The sequence below is a fragment of the Mobula birostris genome, chromosome 24, assembly GCF_030028105.1.
Source record: "Mobula birostris isolate sMobBir1 chromosome 24, sMobBir1.hap1, whole genome shotgun sequence".
Classification (NCBI taxonomy): domain Eukaryota; kingdom Metazoa; phylum Chordata; class Chondrichthyes; order Myliobatiformes; family Myliobatidae; genus Mobula; species Mobula birostris.
In genome coordinates, this window is record NC_092393.1 from 14169287 (window position 1) to 14179106 (window position 9820).

Here is a 9820-nt window from a genome sequence, read left to right on the forward strand (position 1 = left end):
ATTTCTACCTGAACAGTATTAACATTGAAGATGAGCTTGTGGAGCAAGTAAAAGATTGTTTCCTGGATTTAACTGTGAGTTAGAAGATGTAGATGGGCCGGGGTAGATTGCGAAACTATATTAAAAAGTCGGACAATAAGCAAACAATATTTCACATTGAAATAATTGAGATAGGACTTACAAATCATAAATATCCCCTCAAAGCTAAAAGCAAACAATAGAAGTCCTCCTGTGTTGCAAGAAGAAGTTAATGGTGGTACAAAATCATAGGAAAGGCCCTGTAAATTTGGCAAAAAAATTAGTGAGCTTGAGGACTGGAAACATATCATGATTTAGAAAAAGAGGATAAAGATATAGATGATGAAGTAGTCTGGCAAGAGGTAAAAGGAATCCAGCAAGAAACATAGAACAAACTGTTAAATCTTCTAGGTATAAGTTAAAAACAAGGAAAAGGTTATCAAAGGTGAATGTGGGTCCTTCTAGACTGAGACAGGAGAAATTATTTTGGTGATTAGGAAAATGGCAGAGGAATTAATCAAGTGCTTTGTACCTCCCCTCAAAGTCAAAGACATAGAAAACATCCCAGAAATGGTGTAAGTCTAGAGGAAACTTCAAACTCGAAGTAATTAGAACTATTACTATTGGAAAAGTTACTTGGACTGAAGGGCAATATATTTCCAGGAGTTCATGATCTGCAGCCTGGAATTCTGGAAGAGATGCCTACACAGATACCAGATGCACTACAAACACAAAAAAAAAAAATTGCAGATGCTGGAAATGCATGCAACACACACAAAATGCTAGAGGAATTCAGCAGGCCGGGTAGCATCTATGGAAAGGAGTAAACAGTCAACATTTCAGGCTGAGACCTTTCATTGGGACTGGAAAAGAAGATGGGAAGTCAAAGTAAGAAGGTGGGGGAAGGGAAGAAGGAAGTACAAGGTGGTAAGTAATAGGTGAAACTGGGAGGGGGAGGCTGGGAAGTTGATCAGTGAAAGAGATAAAGGGCTGGAGGAAGGGGAATCTGATCGGAGAGGTAGAAGACCATGAAAAAAAGGAAGAGAGGAGAAGCACTAGAGGGAGGTGATGGGCAGTTAAGGAGATAAGGTGAGAGAGGAAAATGGTGAAGGTGGGAAGTGGTCAATTGCCATCGATGTTCATGCCATCAGGTTGGAGGCTTCCCAGATGGAATATAAGGTGTTGCTTCTCTAACCTGAGTGTGGCCTCATCGCAGCAGTAGAGGAGGCTGTGGACTGACATGTCTGAATGGGAATAGAAAGTAAAATTGAAATGGGCGGCTACTGGGAGACTTCACTTTTTCTGTCAGGGGTTTGGTGAAGTCGTCTCACAATCTACTTTGGGTCTCACCAATATACAGGAGGTCACAATGGGAGAACTGAATACAGTAGATGACCCCAACAGATTCACAGTGTTGCCTCACCTGGAGGGACTGTTTGGGGCTCTGAATGGTTGTGAGGGAGGAGTGTAGGGGGCAGGTGTGGCACTTCTTCTACTTGCAAGGAGAAGTACAAGGAGGGAGATCAGTGGGGAGTGATGAATGGAGAAGGGAGTCAGACTGGGCTACTGGTAATTTCCTCAAAAAATTGTAATAGGTCTGTCAGGCAGGACTTTCCTTTAAGGAATCCATGCTGAGTTCTGCCTATCTTGTCATATGCCTCCAGGTACTCTGTAACCTCATCCTTGACAATCGACTCCAACAACTTCCCAACCACCGATGTCAAGCTAACAGGTCTATAATTTCCTTTTTGCTTCCTTGCCCCCTTCTTAAATAGCGGAGTGACATTTGCAATCTTCCAGTCCTCCGGAACCATGCCAGAATCTATCGACTTTTGAAAGATCATCGCTAATGCCTCCGCAATCTCCACAGCTACTTCCTTCAGAACATGAGGGTGCATTCCATCTGGTCTGGGAGATTTATCTACCTTTAGACTATTCAGCTTCCTGAGTACTTTCTCTGTCGTAATTGTGACTGCGCACACTTCTCTTCCCTGCCACTTTTGAGTATCTGGTATACTGCTGATGTCTTCCTCAGTGAAGACTGATGCAAAATACTCATTCAGTTCCTCCACTATCTCTTTATCTCCCATTACAATTTCGCCAGCATCATTTTCTATTGGTCCTATATCTACTCTCATCTGTCTTTTACTCTTTATATACTTGAAAAAGCTTTTAGTATCCCCCTTGATATTATTTGCTAGCTTCCTTTCATAGTTAATCTTTTCCCTCTTAATGACCTTCTTAGTTTCCTTTTGTAAGGTTTTAAAAACTTCCCAATCCTCTGTCTTCCCATTAATTTTTGCTTCCTTGTATGCCCTCTCCTTTGCTTTAACTTTGGCTTTGACTTCCCTTGTCAACCACGGTTGCATCCTTTCACTGTTCAAAAGTGTCTTCATTTTTGGAATATACCTGTCTTGCAGCTTCCTCACTTCTCGCATAAACTCCAGCCACTGCTGCTCTGCCGTCTTTCCCGCCAGTGTCCCTTTCCAGTCAACTTTGGCCAGTTCCTCTCTCATGCCACTGTAATTTCCTTTACTCCACTGAAATACCGACACATCAGATTTCGGCTTCTCTTTTTCAAATTTCACAGTGAATTCAATTATATTATGATCACTGCCTCCTAAGGGTTCCTTCACCTCAGTCTCTCTAATCACCTCCGGTTCATTACACAATACCCAATCCAGTACAGCCGATCCCCTAGTGGGCTCAACAACAAGCTGTTCTAAAAAGCCATCTGGCAGACATTCTACAAATTCTCTCTCCTGAGATCCAGTGCGGACCTGATTTTCCCAATCCACTCGCATGTTAAAATCCCCCACAATTATCATAACACTGCACTTCTGACAAGCCTTTTCTATTTCCTGTTGTAATTTGTAGTCCACATCACTGCAGCTGTTTGGAGGCCTATAAATAACTGCCATCAGGGTCCTTTTACCCCTGCGATTTCTTAGCTCAACCCATAAAGATTCTGCACCTTCCTATATCACCTATTTCTAATGATTTAATATCATTTCTTACCAATAAAGCCATGCCTCCCCCTCTGCCTACCTTCCTATCCTTCCGATACACTGTGTATCCTTGGATGTTCAGCTCCCAGAGACATGCATCCTTTAGCCACGTCTCAGTGATGGCCACAATATCATACCTGCCAATCTGTAGCTGTACGACAAGATCATCCACCTTATTCCTTATGCTGTGTGCATTTAAGTATAACACCTTAAGACCAGTATTTGGTACTTTTCGCTTTGATTTCACTGCAACTTTATTGTACTGCAACTCATCCCAATGGCTACAAATTTGCCCCATCACCTGCCTGTCTTTCCTGACATCTTTACTGCTCACTATCTTAGATTTATTTCTGTTTTCCCCTTCCTCTGCTCTATCATTCCGATTCCCATCCCCCTGCCAAATTAGTTTAAACCCTCCCTAACAGCTCTATTAAACTTCCCTGCCAGGATATTGGTCCCCTTTGGGTTCAGGTGTAACCTGTCCTTTTAGAACAGGTCATACTTCCCACAGAAGAGATCCCAATTATCCAAGAATCTGAAGCCCTGTCCCCTGCACCAGTCTCTCAGCCACGCATTCATCTGCCTGATCCTACTATTCTTGTCCTCGCTAGCACGTGGTACAGGTAGCAATCCCAAGATTACTACCCTGGAGGTCCTGCTGCTCAGCTTCCTTCCTAACTCCCAGAAATCTCTCTTCAGGACCTCCTCCTTTGTCCTATCTATGTCATTGGTACCAACATGTACCAAGACAACTGGGTACCAGGGTAGAACACCATGGAAGAAAAGAAAGAGGAGGAGCACCAGAGGGAGGTGATGGATCACACACATGAGAAAGTCTGCAGATGCTGGTAATCCAAGCAACACTCAGATACATAAGACATTTTCTTCCAAAATTCCATAGAACCTATAGTGGTTCCCACAGAATGGAAGGCAACTAAAGGCAACACCATTCATTATGGCAGGAGAGAAGAAGGCAAAAGACTGAGAATTATGGAACATTTATTCATAAACGTAAGAGATAGCACTGTGAGGGTCATGTCTTTTGACGTCTCCAGTGTGTTCAACACCATCCGCCCTGCTCTGCTGGAGGAGAAGCTGATAACGATGTAGGTGGATGCTTTTCTGGTGTCATGGATTCTTGATTACCTGACTGGCAGACCACAGTACGTGTGCTTGCAACACTGTGTGTCCGACAGAGTGATCAGCAGCACTGGGGCTCCACAGGGGACTGTCTTGTTTCCCTTTCTCTTCACCTTGGACTTCAACTACTGCACAGAGTCTTGTCATCTTCAGAAGTTTTCTGATGACTCTCCCATAGTTGGATGCATCAGCAAGGGAGATGAGGCTGAGTACAGGGCTACGGTAGGAAACTTTGTCACATGGTGTGAGCAGAATTAATATGAAAAAGACTAAGGAGCTGGTGGTAGACCTGAGGAGAGCTAAGGCACCGGTGACCCCTGTTTCCATCCAGGGGGTCAGTGTGGACATGGTGGAGGATTACAAATACCTGGGGATACGAATTGACAATAAACTAGACTGGTCAAAGAACGCTGAAGCTGTCTACAAGAAGGGTCAGAGCCGTCTCTATTTCCTGAGGAGACTGAGGTCTTTTAACATCTGCCGGACAATGCTGAGGATGTTCTACGAGTCTGTGGTGGCCAGTGCGATCATGTTTGCTGTTGTGTGCTGGGGCAGCAGGCTGAGGGTAGCAGACACCAACAGAATCAACAAACTCATTCGTAAGGCCAGTGATGTTGTGGGGATGGAACTGGACTCTCTGATGGTGGTGTCTGAAAAGAAGATGCTGTCCAAGTTGCATGCCATCTTGGACAGTGTCTCCCATCCACTACATAGTGTACTGGTTGGGCACAGGAGTACATTCAGCCAGAGACTCATTCCACCGAGATGCAACACAGAGCGTCATAGGAAGTTATTCCTGCCTGTGGCCATCAAACTTTACAACTCCTTCCTTGGAGGGTCAGACACCCTGAGCCAATAGGTTGGTCCTGGACTTATTTCCTGGCATAATTTACATATTACTATTTAATTATTTATGGTGCAACTCTAACAAAAACCAATTTCCCCTGGGTCAATAAAGTATGATTATGACTATGACTATGAGATTCTGCAGATGCTGGAAATCTTGAGCAACACAAACAAAATGCGGGAGGAACTTAACAAGAACGGCAATACCTATGGAGGAAAATAAACATTCAAAGTTTCGGGCAAAGGTCATTCATCAAGACTGGAAAGGTAGCCAGAATGGGAAGGTTTGGAGAGGAGGGGAAGGAGGGCAAGCTGACAGGTGATACGCCTCACCCAACACCTGCCAGTTTGCAGTCTTTCTCCCTTCCCCTACCTTATTATTCAGCCTTCTGCCCCATTCCCTTCCAGACCTGATGGAGGGTCTTGACCTGAAACCCTCCATTGATACAGCCTGACTTGCTGAACTTCTCCAGCATTTTGGTTTTGTTATTATAGGCCAGTTAGTCTGACATCTCTAGCTGGGAAAATACTGAATTCTACTATTAAGGAAGTTGTAACAGAGCACTTAGAGTCAGAGAATCATTGAAGAGTACAGCACAGAAACAGGCCCCTCGGTCCATCTAGCCTGTACCAAACCATTTAAAATGCCTATTCCTATCAACCTGTATCCAGACCATAGCCCTCTATACCCATACCATCCATGTATCCATCCAAACTTGAAATCAAACTTCCATGCACCACTTGTGCTGGTAGCTCATTCCACACTCTCATGACCCTTTGAGTGAAGAAGTTTCCCCTCATGTTTCCCTTGTACTTTTCACCCTTCACCCTTAACCCATGACATCAGAGCAATAGATATAGAAGAAGAAGATCTTTATTGTCATTGTTATGGAGCAATGAAACACAGTTTAGCAGCTCAATGTTTTGCAGCATGACAAAGAATATATACATAAAATACACTCTAAAACCTCAGGAGTACAGTCCAAAATTAATAATATATGGATGGGGGGGTAGGACTATTGCACACCTGCCATTCCTGGAAGTGTGATGCATTTAGCTGCCGCCGTCTTAGGAGGGGGCAGGAGAAGGGAAGGGGTGTTATACATTTCACTGCTTGTGGGTAGAAGCTGTTAAGGAGTCTCTTTGTTTTCGTCCTTAATGCTCTGTATCTCTTCCCAGAAGGTAGAGGGGAAAACAGGTGATATCCAGGATGAGTGGGATCCTTTGAAATACAAGTAGCTTTCTTTTGAAGTCTGCCAGTATAAATGTCTCTGAGGGAGGGTAATGTTGTGCCAATTACCCGCTCTGCTACCCTCACCACCCGCTGCGAGTCCTTCCTGTTCTGTTCTGTGCAGCTGGCAAACCACACTGCACAGCAATATGTCAGGAGGCTCTCTATAGTTGTCTGATAGAAGTTGATCAGCAGGTGATGAGGGAGGAGAGCGTGCTTTAGCTTCCTTAGGAAGTAGAGCCTCTGTTGGGCCTTCCCCACCTGATAAGAGATATGGGCAGTCCAGGTGAGGTCAGCCGAGATGTGGACACCGAGGAACTTGAAACTCTCTACCCTCTCCACCTCTTTCCCGTATATGTGCAGAGCAGAGTGCTCGACGCGCTTTGATTTCCTGAAGTCTACTATCAGCTCCTTGGTTTTTGTGATGTTCAAGTCCAGGTTATTATGACAACACCATTCTGTCAAATGCTGTACCTCCTCCCTATAGGCTGTCTCATCACAGTCTGATATGATACCCATTAGGGTGGTATCATCAGCAAATTTGTCAATGGTGTTGGTGGAGTGAATGGTAGAGCAGTCATGGGTGAAAAGAGAATAGAGGATGGGGCTGAGAACACACTCCTGTGGTGTACCGGTGTTCAGGATGACAGTAGATGATGTGTGTTCTCCCATCCTGACACTTTGGGGTCTGTTACTCAGAAAATCCAGTATCCATGAGCACAGTGAACTGCCAAGGCCCAGCTTGCTCAATTTCTGCACCAGTTTGTACGGGTTGACTGTATTAAAGCTGAGCTGTAGTCCACAAACAGCATTCTTACATAGGTGTTATCCTGATCCAGGTTTGTAAGGGCTGTGTGGAGAGCTGTGATGACTGCATCCTCTGTCAATCTGTTTGCACGATATGCAAACTGGTAGTTATCAAGGTCAGCAGGTATGGCAGACTTAGTATATGGATTTCAGCAAGGCATTTGATAAGATACCCCATGCAAGGTTTATTGAGAAAGTAAGGAGGCATGGGATCCAAGGGGACATTGCTTTGTGGATCCAGAATTGGCTTGCCCACAGAAGGCAAAGAGTGGTTGTAGCCAGGTCATATTCTGCATTGAGGTCAGTGACCAGTGGTGTGCCTCAGTGATCTGTTCTGGGAGCCCTTCCCTTCATCATTTTTATAAATGACCTGGATGAGGAGTGGAGGGATGGGTTAGTAAATTTGCTGATGACACAAAGGTTGGAGGTGTTGTGGATTGTGTGGAGGTCTGTCAAAGGTTACAGCAGGACGTCAATAGGATGCAAAACTGGACTGAGAAGTTGCAGATAGAGTTCAACACAGATTAGTGTGAGGTGATTCATTTTGGTAGGTCAAATATGATAGCAAAATATAGTATTAGTGGTAAGACTTTTGGCAGTGTGGAAAATCAGAGGGATCTTGGAGTCCAAGTCCACAGGACACTCAAAGCTGCTGCACAGGTTGACTGTGTGGTTGAGAAGGCATATGGTGTATTGGCCTTCATCAACTGTGGGATTGAGTTCAAGAGCTGAGAAGTAATGTTGCAACTATATAGGACCCTGGTCAGACCCCACTTGGAGTACTGTGCTCAGTTCTTGTCACCTCACTACGGGAAAGATGTGGAAACTATAGAAAGAGTACAGTGGAGATTCACAAGGATGTTGCCTGGATTGGGGGAGAAAAGGTTGAGTGAACTTGGCCTTTTCTCCTTGGAGCGATGCAGGATGAGAGGTGACTTGATAGAGGTCTATAAGATGCTGAGAGGCATTGATCTTGTGGATAGACAGAGGCTTTTTCCCAGGGCTGAAATGGCTAACGAGAGGCCACAGTTTTAAGGTGCTGGGGAGTAGGTACAGAGGAGATGTCAGGAGTAAGTTTTTTTACACAGAGAGTGGTAAGTGCGTGGAATGGGCTGCTGGTGACGGTGGTGAGGGCAGATCTTTTAAGGGACTCCTGGATAAGTACATGGAGCTTAGAAATATAGAAGGCTATGGGTAACCCGAGGTAATTTCTAAATAAGTACATGTTCGGCACAGCATTGTGGGGTGAAGGGCCTCTATTATGCTGTAGGTTTTCTATGTTTCTATGTTGCTATAGTTGTAGTCCCACCCACATTTACTGGAAAAAGCCTGCTTGCATTTACCCTATCTGTACCCCTCCCAATTTTGTAACCCTCTATCAAATCTCCCCTCAATCTTCTACGGTCCAAGGCATAAAGTCCTAGACTATTTAATCGTTCCTCGTAACTCAGGTCCTCCAGTCCTGGCAATATCCTTGTAAATTTTCTCTGTATTCTTTCAACCTCACTTACATTTTTCCTGTAGGTATGTGACCAAAACTGCACACAATACTCTAAATTAGGCCTCACCAACATCTTATACAACTTCAACATTACATCCTGTTTCCTTTATTCAATACTTTGATTTAGCAAAGCCAATGTGCCAAAAACTTCCATTATGACCTTATCTACTTGTGATGCCACTTTCAATGCATTATTGACCTGTATTCCCAGATCCCTTTGTTCTACAGCACTCCTCAGTGCCCTATCATTCACTATGTAAGACCTACCCTGATTGGTCCTACTGAAGTGTAACACCTTGCTTTTGTCTGTATTAAAGTTCACCTACCATTTTTCAGCTTTTTTTCCAACTGGTCCAGTCCCTGCTGCAAGCTCTGATATTCTTCCTCACTGTTCGCTAGACCCCCAATCTTGGTGTCATCCACAAATTTGCTGATCCAGCTAACCACATTTTCATCCAGATTTTTGATATAGATGACAAACAACAATGGACCAAGCACCGATCCCTGGGGTACTCCACTAGTCACAGGCCTCCAGTCAGAGAGGCAACCATCTACAACAACTCTTTGGCTTCTCCCGCAAAGCCAATGTCTAATCCAATTTACTACCTCATCGTGAAGGCCAAGCGACTGAACCTTCTTGACCAAATTCCTTTGCTAAAGTCCATATTAACAACGTCCACTGCCTTGCCTTCATCAACTTTCCTGGTAACTTCCTCAAAAAACTCCATAAGATTGGTTAGACACAACCTTTCATGCAAGAAATGACTATTCCTAATCAGTCCATGTCTATCCAAATACTCATATATCTGTTCCCTTAGAATAACTTCCAATAGCTTTCCCACTACTGATGTTAGGCTCACTGGCCTATAATTTACTGGTTTATTCTTTCTTAAACAACAGAAAAACATTAGCTATCCTCCAATCCTCCAATCCTCCAATCCCCCAGTACCTCACCAGTCGCTATGATGATCTAAATATCTCTGCTAGATCCCCTGCAATGTCTGCACTTGCGTCCTACAGGGTCCAAGGGAACTCGTCAGGCCCTGAGGATTTATCCACCCTTAATTGCCTCAAGATAGCAAACACCTCCTCCATTGTAATCTGTATAGGGTCAATGAACTCGATGCTGCTTTTCCTCACTTCTATAGACTCAGTGTCCATCTCCTGAGTAAATGCAGATACAAAAAATCTATTTAAGATCTCCCCTATCTCTTTTGACTCCACATATGGATTGCCATTCTGATCTTCCAGAGAACCAATTTTGTCCTT